We start from the raw sequence: 14,645 nt of genomic DNA on the forward strand, positions 1-14,645 counted from the left end.
GGATTGCGGGGTCCTGAGGGCAAGAGAGTTGAGGCAGTCTGGGAAGGGGCTTTGTGACTCAGCTCGTGGTGTAGCGCTGGCCAAGCTGTTCCACGGACTCAGGCAAGAGTCTTCCCACCCAGGCTGAGAGATGAGGCTTTAGTATGCAAATGCCTGGGGCGGCAGGGGGAACCCCAGGCTCCAAGGTGCAAAAGCTTGATGTGAGACTTGTTCTCGTTTTGAAGGAGGAAAGAGTTGGGGAGAACATGGGAAAGCCCAGGGTACCTAGCCCTGGGGCAGAGGGCTCAGAAGGGGATGTTGGGGTGTCAAAGAAATACTTTCACCCCTCTCAAATATCTGCTCAGGGTGGGCCCTACTGAAGCTCAGTTAAGTCAGATCAACAGAATCTGCTCTCGCCAGCAAACCACCACGCCCCCTTGCCCAGAAATGTCATCACTGATCAATGAATGGCTGCTTGGGGAAATTCACCCCAGGAGGCCCAAAGCCTGAGAGTCAACAAGGGGCTTCCTGACTGGTGCATCTGGCCCAAGGGAGAAGTCTCCATAGGAGCCTTGGGCATGCTCTGGGCTCTGTGTGTGCAGAGAACAGCTGCTTTGGTTTAAATATTAATAACGCAAAATGAAATGTGTGGGGTGCCCAGCGCACCAGAGCCCAGCCAGTGTGCGTTGCATCTAATGTCCTCCGCACTTGGGTTTGGAAAAATGTGGTCAGTGAATTTAATATACTTTTTGGCAAAGGGAAGACGACAGTTAACTTCTCTCTGGAGCCTCACTAAAGTGTTTTCTCCCTGGAAAGCAGAGGAGGTAGAGCGGTTTCTCCCAGTATGCCAGCAGGCCTGCTGCCCAAATTCTGTCAGAGACCCTCTGCTCTGCCCACCTTGACACTTGCAGGGGGCTCTGGGGGCCGGAGCATCCCACTGAGGGGAATGGAAGGGTAGTCAGACTTGTTCAAGATCCAGGAGGGCTTGTGTGGGGCGGAAACCCTAGTTTCCGCTGGCTAGGGCTCCTCCCTCCAGGATGTTCTCTTGCCGTTTCATGCCTCCTTCTTGGGTCACCCCCCTGCTGTCCATCAGAGTTGCTCACCGTGAGAATGTCGGTGCCACGGGGCTCTCATGGGGCCCCTGAGGTTGACAACTGATCCAAAGTCTCCAAGGGCCAGATGTCAGCCCCTAAGTGCTTCACTTCCTTCAACCCCACTGCAATTTTAAATCCTGAGGAGGTTCTGACATGGCCGCTATGAAAAAGGATTTCCCCTTCTGCTGCCTCCCCGCACCGTCTATTGCCAGAGCCTCTGTGGGCCTGTTCTCCCTTCCCCAACATCCTAGGCCCTGGCTTCTCTCTTGCCAAATGCCACAGCTCTCGACTGGCTTCTTGAAAAGTTAATAAATGCTTGGTGACATCACAGCCTCAGAGCTGGGAAGCCAGAGAGTGTCAGAGGCCGATGTTTCTGAGGAGAAGTCAGAGGCTCTGGGTTTGCCCAACAAAGGCGCCCTGTGCAAGCATGGTCGCGGTAATGGCCACTGCCACCACAGAACTGGAACAAAGCTGGCCACGCTCTCTCCAAAGTCTGTCTTTGGTTTTATACGACCCGATAATGTTCCCAGTTGAAGCATACCATCCAGCAGTGAGAGCAAGAAGCCCTTGCTAGTGGCCTGGTTGTGGCCCGTTCTGAGGGGCCTCCCAGGCTGGTAGGGAAAACAGTTACCCCAAGACCCCTCAGCGGGGTGAGGAATAGGCTCTGGGCTGGGCCGGAGAGAAGTAGCCCTGCCTGGGAGAGGGTGGGGGCTGCCCTTGCTCGGGCTCTGGGGCTTCAGCTGTGCCCCAGGCTCCAGCTCCCCCCAGTCCACCCGCCTTGGCGTCCGGCCCTTGGGGAAGCTGAGAGAAAGTCTCGCCTGTTCTGGATGCCGCAGGCAGGATCGGCCACAGTGATCTCCTTCATGTGTCACCGCTGGCTGTAAGCGCTGTGTTTGGTTTGGCAAAACGGCTATTTAAATAGCAGTGAAATGTGTCACTGGAAAAAAATTAGCTCATGTTTCCTTTGCCATTTCTTCATGATTTCCATTAAAAGTGTAACCACGGGTAATAAATTAACAAGATCTGTAAAAGCGACCTTAGGAAACCATGGATCCAGAATTCCTATAAACTTCTAGCCGGTGATGCTAAAAAGCAAGGCTACTTGGGGGAAGGGGGATCGGATCACCCATACTTCAGCTTCTTTGTGTCTGATTCCTACTCCCTCCCCCCAAAATGTGAAAGGCAGCCCTCCACTTCTTTCAGGGGTTGCTGTGGTTATCAGGGAAGAAAGTCTTTGCTTGGAAAACCCAGAGCCTTGGGGCACTGCTTGGCTCTTCCTGTTTCACAAAAAAAGCAAGAAAAGCAAAACTAAAAAGTTACCTCTCTATCAAAGTATAATCTTGTTCCCTGACGTGTGCCTCCCCCTGGTCCTCACCACAGTCCAGTTGTTGAATCTCAACTCCCTGTGGAAATCAGACCCTTTCCCATGGTTACTGGATAGCTTGATGTCAAACTGTAGCTCAGTTTCACAGATGGGAACACTGAGGTCACAGGAAAATATTTGCCTTGAGCACAAAACCCAATCAGTGGAAGGATGGGGGAGCCGGGAGCAGCAACTCTTTCCGATGGCTGCCATCTCCGACACACACACACACACACTCACACACACAGCAATGCTTACTTGTTTGTGCTAGGCTGAGGGGCAAAAGATGGTTGTAGGGTCCTGGAAGTCTCTCTGGAGTCAGTGGGGTAAAAAAGCTGCTCCCAAGGAAGGCAGCCCTGAGGAGTGGGTTTGGTTTGACACACAAGAGCTGTGGGGGTACCAAGGGAGTGTCCTGGCAGTGCTTTACCCAAGGGATGGGACAGTAGGGGACAGGACGGGGGGAGTGTGTTAGTGTCACACCCAAGACTGGGGAAGGGGAGAGGACCAGGAGAGGGTGTCAGTGTTACACCCAGGGCTAGAGGAGTGAGGGAGACTGAGCCAGTGTGTTTAGTGCTACACCCAGGGGCTGGGAAGTAGGGGACAGGATTGGGGAGCATGTTCAGTGTTACACACAGGGACTAGGGAGTGGGAGAGAGGACGGGAGGAGTGTGTTTAGTGTTACACACGGGAACCAAGGGAGTTGGGGAGAGGACGAAGGAGTATGTTCAGTGTCACACCCGAGGCTAGAGGAGTGGGGAGAGGAGAGGGGGAGTGTGTTCAGTATTACTCACAGGCCTGGGGGAATGTGTTAGTGTGACACACAGAGTCAGGGTAGAGAGGATGGAAGGAGTGAAGGGAAGGCAAGTGGTAACCAACTAATCTCCTTTTGCTGGCCCTCTGACCCTGTCCTTCCTCAATTATCCCTTTCACAAGAATTTCCACCCCTCTTTATTAGTCTAATGTGACTGCCCCTTGGTCTCCCGTTAGACAGAAGATGGGACGAGAAGGGGGACTTTTGTGCCATTTTCTAGGCCCCAGGTCATCCAAGCTCCAGGACATCCTCTGTCCCTGGACCCGAACTCTTCTTGCGTATTGGCCCCAGGGGTACGGAGGAGGCCATTTCCCTCTTCAGGAGTCTCTTTTCCTGGAGCCTTCCAGTGGTGTGGAATATGGAGGCTCGGAAAGCCCTTTGTCACAGTGAGATTAAAGAGGGATTTGGCGTCAACTCTTTTCCCCACAGATTTGGATTCACATTAGGACCTCTCTCTTCCTATCCCTTCTCCTACGCCCAGTTCCCAAACCTTCCATCCCCGTCCACACAGACGCTATTGTCCGTTGCCAGCACCTTTTCTCTAGGGGTGTCTGGCTTTCTCTGCTCTTTCCTCTGGGTGAGGCTCAAGTGACCAGCTCCTTGATAAGGGCAATGGTGTGCAGCCCTCTCAAACCCCCTCTGGGTCCTGGACTCCAGAGGGCCCTTCCCTTCCAGCCCGAGGCTGAGGGCTCTGCCAAGGCACCTGCTGGAGTGAAGGAGAAACATCTGCTTGTTTTATTTACATCTCATCCAGATGTTTGGGTGCCATGTCAACGCGCAGCCTGTGGACCGTCTGAATGCAGTGGCTGGAAACTGAGCTTCCCTCTGCTTGGAGCTGGGAGTCCGGGAGGGAGGGCCTCTGAAGTGAGAAGGGATGGGGCTGGGCAGCAGACACTGCCTGGGGATGGGGAGAGGCAAGACACAGAACTGGAGGCAGATCACAGCGTGGCAACAACTGGAACAAGAGTCCTCATAAACATTGGATCTGTTTACAAAGCCACCAGTGTAGGCAAGCACTTGCCAAATCGTGATTTTTAAAAATTGCTCTTTATAGTGTTTCACACCACTTACCAGATGCCGAGGAAGGGCCTACTGTGTGCTCTGCAGGCCCCTCCCAGGCTGCCTGCTGTGTCTTCCTGCTCTCTGCACACCCTTGTCCGTGGCTGTGAAGCAGAGAAAAGCAGTGGTCCCAGAGGCTCCGACCCAGAAAGCCAATTAACAATGCCGGGCAGCAAGCATAAATCACCATGCCCCCGCCCCCCCCCCCCCCACCCCCGCCTTTTCCTGGGCTCGGGGCTGGAAAGTATCAGAACTGTGCAAATACTTGGGATGTTTCTCTTTATTAGTGATAAAATATTGGACGTCAGCATACACCATTTCATGCACTGCCTCCGACAGTTGGAGCAGTAATTGTGATGAATAGGGGTCCAGGGGCAGGGCTGGAGGCGTTTAAGAAGGCTCTGTGGATTGAAAATATTAGGATTGATTAAAGGTCAAATACTTTATAAATTTATCAGAGCTGGATACATTCTTCCGAGGTGGGGGCTACCCTTGCAGCCTGATGAAAAGAACTCGACATGGTCGCATGCTCGCCCCACTCCTCCCCTCTGGCCCCACCACATTTAACCTACAAAGCTGATTAAACAAGCAGACATTTTCCTGTAATTTGTGCCCTTTTGCTTCTCCTGCCAGGAGATGAGTTCGACGCAGACATCTGTGGGCAGAAGTCTGCCCATTTCTGACTGGAAAGAGAAAGGAGACCCTTCCTCAGAGAGAAGGATGGCATCGGCTGGGGTGGAAGCTGGTCTCTGGCGGGTAGCTGGGACATCAGCCATCTTGGCAGAGCCTCCAGAGACAAGTTATCAGGAATAGCTCTGTTACTCACCCAAAGACCCTCAGGGCAAAAAGGAGGGTCTCGGCTGATTCATCCTTTCCAGGAGTGTCCGATTTCCTCTTATTAGATAAAGAGATCTTTGTAACTCTGTGACTGCCAGGACCTCTGGGTGAAATGCTGCTTTATCACTGCAGCGGCCTCACCTGCCTCCTTATGATAAGGTTCTTTGAACAAAAACGTATTGAGGAAAGAGCTATTCTGATGCCAGGGATAAGGCAGGAAACAAAATAGATGAAAAGCCCTGCCCCCATGGAGCTTATATTCTAGAGGGGAGCAAGAAAACAAATGTAAAACTTATAACTTATATGGTACATTAAATGGTAATAAGTGCCAAGGAGAAAAAGAGTTGGGGAAAGGGAGTAGGGAGGAGACTGACATCTGGGAAACGGCCAAGGAGACCTGGAGGAGGTGAGTGTGGCTACTGGAGGGAAGAGTACTGACCTGTACACGGGTTTCAATTGTGCCAGTAGGTGAGTATTTTAGCGTTGGCTGTCCATATCCTTTCCTTTTTGGGATTGGGTGTCATATAATTAAAAACATGTCCAGAAAATGAATGAGGTAGAATAGAATCTGTTCAGAGAACGAGATTGCCAAAACCCTAGACTAAGGGCTTGCATCCGAATCACTTGGAGGGCTTGTTAAAATACAGATTGCTGGACCTCACCCCCAGAGTGTCCAGTTCAGTTGGGGTTTGAGAATTTGCAATTCTAGCAAGTTCCCAGGTGATGCTGCTGCTGCTGGTGCTGATCCAGGGACCGCCCTTTGACAACCTCTGCCCTAAACCGACAGCGTGCTCTGGTTGGTCAGGTGAGGCTTCTCGGAAGAGGGAGACTGGGAGAAAAGTTTGAGAAGAAGAACAAATGGCAATTTTTCGACCTCACTCTTTAAAAACAAGGGACAGTAAAAATTAAATCAGCTAGTGGCTGCAGACGAAGGGCCAAACTGTAGATGATGGGGAAGGGTCAGTTGGTTAATGTGGAAACTGACACTCCCCCTTCCCTCCTCCAGCCTCCTGGGCTGGGACAGAGAAGGGAAGAGCTGGCAGAAAGGGTGAACACCTGCACCTGGGCAGGTGTGTTGGCTGGACTTGAGAACAAGAAAGCAGAGGGGGGAAAGTTAGAGGAGTGTTCCTCCTCCTAGACTATGATAAGCCTCATGAAGCCCTCACTGGAGGGGTGGGGAGATACCCACACCACCAAAGGCAGGTTTTCCAAAAATGTACTCCAGGTAATACACCTACCAATGGATGCTCAGAGGTGTCACCAAAAGAGGATTCTTTTGTCCAACATGTTTAGAGCACATTGGGTTAAACACATTTCTTTACTGCAGGACTTCTCAGGGCCTTTAATATGCAAATATGCATTGTGAAGCTTCCCAGAGGAGGATATAGTATTCAGTGTTTCTTAAACTCTTTTTTGACTACAGCATCTCCTTTACTTTTTCATGGAGAATCTTACGAGACCAGTGTACAGTGGGATATGCTTTGGAAAACACTGGCTCTTAGGACTAAATGGTCTCCAACTCATACTGATGGCTGAAATGAAGGAACCCTCACATAGTCAAGAACTCAGAGGACATCTCCAGCAGCCCTTTGTTCCCTTAAAGACTTCTAGGTTGCTTAGAAAGGCCTCCAGATGTGCCCAGGGTTTGATGCCCATTCTTAGGTCCCAGTGGTCCTTTGAGAGGAAATCCTGGACACTTGAGCACCTGAACTATGTGCACTTGGCTTGAGCAGGACTAGAAGACACCACCCCTCCCACAGATATTTGAATCTTGCTTAAAAACATTTCCACTAAACCAAATGTGTAGAAGCAGCATGTGCTGTGCTGGCTGAGCTGGCGGAATTGGTCAGACAGGGTGTGGGTACTGCACCGACTCTGAGCGCAGGGCTCATGCCTACGAGCAGGGCCTGCAGAGCTGAGAAGGGGAGGGGCCAGGACGCCCAGCTGTGTCTGGAGAACAGCAGCCCTGATATTTACGACTATGATGGTCCTTCTCTAGTGGACCTGCTTTGGAACATAAATAAACTTAATAGGCTTCAAATAATTGTGACAACTGAGTTTAAACCCCAGACTGTGGTCCAGGGCAATGGACGTCTCTCTCTCTCCCCTCAGCGTGATTCTGTAGAGCCAGTGCTTACTTCTGAGCATAGCAGCACCATTGACTTGGTGGGTCTTCGGTAGTGAAGAGATGGTGAGTAAGGGTGGCTTTGAGAGTGAACCAAAAGAAGGAGGTCCATTCTTGCAGAAATTCCCAGGCTGAGAAGTGATACTGACCTCGTGCAGCCCCAGCCTGATGGGGCAGATGCTGGATCCCTCTCCTTCCCTGGGAGGAAGGGTGAGTCCATCCCCTGCCCCCTTCCCAGCCATTCTCAGAAGCTGTGGCTGACACATGTAGAATTATAAATTTGGTTCAAGACACTGGCATATTTTGAATGCTTTCTATGCATGAGACATCATACTATCTCGTGGGAAAGAAAGACACTCAGATGTAATATGCAGCAAACTGGGATAAAGGGCCGTAATATAAAGTCATAAAGAAAACGAAAGAGATAACAGATGAGGTTGGTTCCTGCCGAGCAGGGACGGGACTTTCCAGGAGAGGGAGAGACCTAACGAAAGCACGGAGATGGGGGGAGTACAAGCAACGTTCAGAGAATGGCCCAGGAGAGTGAGAGAGCCAGCAGGAAAACATGTTGGAGCCAGAACTCAGAGAATCTTTCCTTTCATACTAGGGATTTGGACTTTATCAAATAAGCACTAGAAAATCAGGTTTTATTTTAATGTTTTAAAGTAATACATGCCTAGAGTAGAATCTTCAAAAGATATAAACATATATTCAGTGAAAAGTAAGTCTCCCTGTCATCCCTGATTGCCAGTGACTCAGTTCCCTTTCCAGAAGGACTGCTATCACCAGTTTCTTGTGCATTCTTTCAGAGATATTCCATACCTTTGCAAACATATATGTGAATATATCTCCCCAATACTTCTTTTTTTCTTTTGAGGAAGATTGGCCCTGAGCTAACACCTACTGTCAATCCTCCTCTTTTTACTGAGGAAGATTAGCCCTGAGCTAACATCTGTGCCCATCTTCCTCTACTTTATATGTGGGATTCCTAACACAAAATGGCTTGATAAGTGGTGTGTAGACCTGCGCCCGGGATCCAAACTGGCGAACCCCATGCCACTGAAGTGGAGCACACAAACTTAACCGCTATGCCACCAGGCCGGGCCCCTCCCCAATACTTTTGAAAAGCGAATATTAGGGGCCGGCTCCGTGGCCGAGTGGTTAAGTTCGCACGCTCTGCTGCGGCGGCCCAGGGTTCGGATCCTGGGTGCGGACATGGCACTGCTCGTCAGGCCATGTTGAGGCGGCGTCCCACATCCCACAACTAGAAGGACCTGCAATTAAGATATACAACTGTGTACAGGGGGGGTTTGGGAAGATAAAGCAGAAAAAAAAAATTAAATTAAAAAAAAAGAAAAGAAAAGTGAATATTAACATATTGCATACACTGGCCTGCACTTTGCTCGTTCTACTTAACCCTAGATCTTGGACAATTTTAGGTAAAGGACATTGTGTTTCATAGTTTATTTAATGACTCGACTGGTGGATATTTGGTGTTTCCAGTATTTTGTTACTTCAAACAATGATGCAGCAAATATCTATCCTTGTATGTAAATCATTTTGTGCATGTATCTATAAATTCATAGACATGGAATTGCTTGGTCAAAGGACATTTGCTTTTTTTTTTTGGTGAGGAAGATTGACCCTGAGCTGAAATTTGTTGCCAATCTTCCTCTTTTTGCTTGAGGAAGATTGTCCCTGAGCTAACATCTGTGCCAGTCTTCCTCTATTTTTGTATGTGGGATGCTGCCACAGCATGGCTTGATGAGCCATATGTGGGTCTGCACCTGGGATCCAAACGTGTGAACTCTGGGCTGCTGAAGCAGAGTGCACAAATTTAACCACTATGCCACTAGGCCAGCCCCAGGACATTTGCATTTTTAATATTGATAGACTTCATATGAGAAAAGTTAATGGAGGTGATGCTGGGACCAGATCTATTTTAGGAAGATCATTTTGGAGGCAATAGGATAACGGGCAGGAGGAGAAGAGACAAGTTGGGAGGGTGTTATGAATACACCAGGTGAGATATGATGAGGGCCAGAACAGAGCACTGGCTGAGGAAAGAGAGGGAAGGGGATGGTGGAAGAGACACTAGTGACTGATTAGATGTGTCCATATGGGAAGGGAGAAATCAAAGACAGTCAGGGCCAGAGCCCCATATGCGGAGGGATTAACCAAGAGATAAAAGGAGTAGCTTTGCTCAGATTCTTAAAAACCAGGAATTTGTCTGCATAGATAGGAAAGTGGAAAGCTAAGAAATTAGCACATCAGGCCTGGTAGACTAGGAAGAAGGATGAGGCTCAAAAGAAGTTAGAGGGTCCTAACGTTCCCTGGGGAGGGTTGATCAGACCCCAGTGTAGTTCCAGACAAGGAAAGGGCCAAGAGCACCAACTTCGGAGTCTTTGAGTTTAGAAGCAGCTTCGGATTGTGTTATTCAACTTAGGCTTTCTGCTGGCACCAACCTTTGCCAAAGTTCAATGGTTTAACACAATAGAGGGTTTCTAGCTCACATGACTGCCCACTGCAGGAACGGCGAGGAGGAAGGGGCTCTGCTGAGAGCAGTCATCGGGACCTAGATTCTTCCATACTCAGATTCTATCTGCCTCTAGGTCTTCAGCATCCTCTCCAGTTAGCCACTGGATAGGAAAAAAGAGAATTGCGTATCGGCAGGTGTTATGGGCCAGAATCGGAAATGACTTCTATCATTTCCACTCACTTCCTATTGGTCAGAATTGAGTTACATGGCGGCACCCAACTGCAAGGAAGCCTGGAAATGGCATCGAGCTATGTGCCCAGGAGGAAAAGGGAAATGCTGATAAACAGCTAGCTGACCTTTACCCCCAAAACTGTGTGTCCTGGGTAAGTCATTTAATATCTTAGATGCTCAGTTTTCATATCTGTAAAATGGGAATACTCATCTCATAAGTAGGATTGTTATGAAGACTAAATGAACTGACATATCTCATCCACTTAGCCTGGCATGTGGAGATGAATAAACAATCACTGTAGTGAATATTTATACATATTCTTCGTGCTTGCTCTTTGGTTGGGATCCTATGAGAGCAATTGTGGTGGTTTTCCTGTCTTTCTCTGCCCACTCCAGGTCTACACAGACAGCGGAAGACTCAGTCTGTTTATGACTGACCTGGATCATTCTGGCCCCAAAGTAGATTTGTTTTCTTGAAATAAATCATCTGTTTTGGCTGACTCCACAGATCAAATTCAGATTATTTCCAAATCTCACTATGCCTGGTCCGTGTAGACCCAGCCTCAACGTCTGCCAGACAGCTCTGCTCCTAGCATGTGCAGCCTGCAGAGTGATTGTGTTCATTCTTTCATGTTATTCCCACACTTCAGAAGTCTGGAGGGAAGCTGAATGTTTGCTGTTCTGGGATCATTTGAAGCTGGGCATGCAAAGAGTTCCGAGTCACTTTTAAGTCTGCCCGTAGGAAATCTTTCTTGGCAACCAGACAACTAGAATTAGTTATTAAAGGCATGTCAAATGAATAAAGACACCTCTGTGAGGGAAACCGCAAGAGCAGTTACTTTTTCTAATATGAATAGGAGGCTAATATCAAATCACCTTTAATTTTCTACTCTTTCTGTGCAATTTCGAAGGTAGATCAAATCTAATAATACAGATACAACAGAAAACCATTTCTGTTTTCATCTATCACAATACATATGCCCTCTGCAGATGTGTGTCTTAAAAACCAGAGTCTGGAATTTAAACGAAGACCTGCACACTGACAAGGCTGTTTCCTCCAGGAACATTCTCCCAGATGCCAAGCCTGCTTTGCCCTCACAGGCTGTAAGAAGCCAACGCATGAAACGGAATAAAGCATGGTCTTGTCTATAAACCATGAATTCCATGAGCCCAGGCCACGGCATTTGCCAAAAGGCAAGGATGGCCATGAAGACCCAGCTGTAAGGAACAGGGGAGAAAGTGGTGTGAAGGTATTTTGAAAACATGGGCCTGCTCTCCAGATGAGAGTCATTGAAGGCCCATTGAACTCTCTTTTCCATGTGGCCTAGATTTAGGGTCACTATGGATAGATTAGCAGACAGGGGAGCTGGTGACCAGCAGGAAGTTCTGTGGTTAGGAGGATCCAGAGTTTGCCACACTCTCTGGGTTCAACCCCAGTGCTGCTATGTTTTGTTGTTATAATGGGCAAGTTATTCAATTTCTCAGGGCCTCAGTTTCCTCGTCTACAGAGTAGGGACAATAATACCTATCTCACATGTTTGTTGTGAGTATTAAATGAGCTAGTTCTTACAAAGCACTTAGAACAAATGTTTGGCAAAGAGGAAGCTCTCAGTGAGTGTTGACTGTTATCGCTAGTGTTATCAACAATATTATTATTACCCAATGGGGAAAAGGATCCATGAATGATTTTATGTGTGGGTGGGTCACATAAGCCTGAGCAATATGGACTTTATATGGAAGGGAATTTGGTTGGTTGAGAGAAACCAATCCAGCCCTTTAAGTTATAGCTACCTTGGAAGCTCTTCTGTTGGGTAGACGTGACTTGAGCCTTCACGGTCAAATGGTGCCGTTTCCCCACACAGACACCCTCCTGGGCAGATAAGTCCATCCTCTGGATGCCGAGGTTCTCATCTAGGATCAACAATACAGAAACCATTTAACTGATCAAGCTCCCTGCAAGCTCATAAAAAACAACCCCCCTCAGGTGGGTCCTGTGGGACAAGGCTCCTTTGAAAGCGTGCTTATATCATGTGTTTTGGGTGTCTAAGATATTTGGGTGGCTTTTCTTAAACTAACTTTTAAGGGCCGAGGGGTCATTTTGCAGCATTTGTCCCTGGATCTAGGTGCAGGCCACTAGTGTGACCTCTCTGCCCCTTGTCCTTACCTTCAGGTTAACCCCACCCTGGTCCCTGGTAGCCTCAGGCCAGGGCTTGGCTCTCAAACGTCCTTTCCATGACACTGAAGCTGGATCTTCAGCCAGTCTTGGATCTGTGCCATGTAGCTGCCCTAGGGTGACGGAAGTCCTTTCCTTGACCAAACTCTACTCAGGCTCCTCTGAACTCTCTTCTTAACTAGGCTCTGAATTTTGGGCTTCCATGTTCGTCCCAGCACTATCCAATTTTACCAAGAATCCTTCGAAGTCAGATTAGTCAGAACCCCCCACTCTTGATATCTGATCACCCTGGATGTCTGACCAGGCTCCTCATTCTCCACCGTCCACCAGTGACGTCTGATCACCCTGGCCTGCCTTCAAGAGGAGTCCTGTTAGGTCAGTATAGCCAGAATACCCCCTTAGCCCTGATTCTTCCTCTTAGTAGTCTCCATCCGCTGACCTCCACTCTGTTCCTTGGCTATAAACTCCTACTTTTCTTTGTTGTTCTCAGAGGTGAGCCGAACCTCTCTCACCTACTACAAAACCCCGTGGTAGCAGCCCCCTCTGAATGAAGTCTGCCTGACCGTCTTTAACTAGTGTCGTGAATGATTTGTCTGTAATAGGGGTTTCTGGGTTTGTTCTGGGAGACTGAGATTGGCTGATGTCACAGGACCCCAAATTACAGGTACCAGTCGTGGGACTGGCAGGAGACCTAGCACCTCTCTGGGGCAGTTAGTAAAGTGAGACTGGGGGAAGCAGGCAGAGAATTCAAGAGAACTCTTAGCCCTTTCTGCCCTTGTTATCTCCATGTTTCATATTTTTAGGTGCAATCACTGTTTAATTAACTGGCCCATCAACAACAGTGTGGCCTCAATTAGGTGCATGATTTTCTTGATCAGAACTTCGGAATGCAAATTAACCAAGAAAAAAGTCACTTTGTCTTTTTTTTTACTTGCTTATATTCCCTCTTTGTTTCAAAAGAGAGTCTAAGGTGGCTAATTTGTCTATATAGAACTGAAAAGGAAGATAGAAGTGGAAAACTTCACTCAGCTACTGAGATATGGCCATCTGTTTGAATGTTTGCCTTTGTGAATCAAGAAAAGCAATCTGTTGACTGGACTTTTCTTTTTCAACTAATGGTGGTTCTCTAGAAACACAGCCTAAGGCCTTTGACGAGGATGGAGCCTGTGTGTATGTGGGTGTGCACGTGCATATATTTTTGTGTGGAGAGTGGTGTGAGAGCACAGACTGGTGAAGGGGAAAATGAAAGAGCAGAAGCCTAGATGCCTGCTCTGTGCCAGCGGCTTTGTTTCATTTACTTCTCATAACAGACTGATGAGGCAGATATTATTATTACATATGAAGGAACTGAGGTTAAGAAAGGCAAGAGAGTTCACCCCACCTCCAGTACCACGTAAGAGAAAGAACTGTGACCCAAACCAGTCTGCCCGACTCTGAAGGCTGGGCTCTTTCCACTTGAGAGGGGAGGGAGAGGAGAGGGAGGAAGAGAGCTGACTGGGGGTGGGGGTGGGAGTACTAAGGAGGGAAAGAGAGAAGACACCCCAGGGACAGGGTCTAAAAATTCTGGAAAGCTACAGAATGGAGTCTGAGCTAACTAACTCTTCCCCTGGCACCCCTACCTCTTGGACACCTTAAAGTCTGCAAATCTGCCCTCTCCCATCCCTGCCGGTCTTCTCTCCCTTCCTCTTCTTGCCTGATGGTGGCCTGACCTGCCAAGATGACTGTCTGGAATCTGGATCTCCTGCATCTGAAACTGGGCTCCCACGGTGTTGGTGGCGAGCTCAGGACCCTGTTTAGTGGCCACTGCCAGGGCAGGGGGCAAGTCCCCCAGTCCTTGTCCTGAGCTGGGTCACCTGTGAGAGGGTGCCCAGGGCACAGGGGTGGAGCAGGGCTCGAGGGGCTGCTCTGCCTGGGGCTGAATGCTCCCAGCAGTTCTGCCACAGCCCCCCCGCACCCATCTGCCCCCTTTCCTGTGCATCCTCGCGCAGCGCAGCACAGAGTCTTGGTGGCAGGCATTTCGTTCTCCTTCACCAGTCACCAGGGCTTGGTGAGAGTCATCCAGATGTAGCTGTGACAATGCGGCTTTCATCTTCCTCAGAGGGGACCCTATGGGAGGGGGGACCCTATGGGAGGGAAGCCCCCTCGCCCCCCACTAGCCCACAACCCTCTTCTCAGGGTGGCACACTGTCACCCAGGAGGGAAGCTTCCTCCTGATGCCACTTCCCTGGCCTGGGAGCCTTTGCAGAACCTCCCCGCCCCAGTGCTCCCGAGCAAAGAGCCAAGCCAGGGTAAGGCTGTGCATATAGGGCCTCAATTTCAGATCAGATTCACAAATTTAATTTCCTATTCCTTAATTTAATTCTGCATTTTAGTTTTGTTTTTATTATTTACATGGGTTCCCTTTAATGATTCCAAATTGCTGCTGCCCTCTAGCAGGATTTTGTCTTAGGTTAACTTCTTGAAAACCGATCAGCGTTGGAGTTTATTCCGCACT

The sequence above is a fragment of the Equus caballus genome, chromosome 15, assembly GCF_041296265.1.
Source record: "Equus caballus isolate H_3958 breed thoroughbred chromosome 15, TB-T2T, whole genome shotgun sequence".
NCBI classification, from domain to species: Eukaryota; Metazoa; Chordata; class Mammalia; order Perissodactyla; family Equidae; genus Equus; species Equus caballus.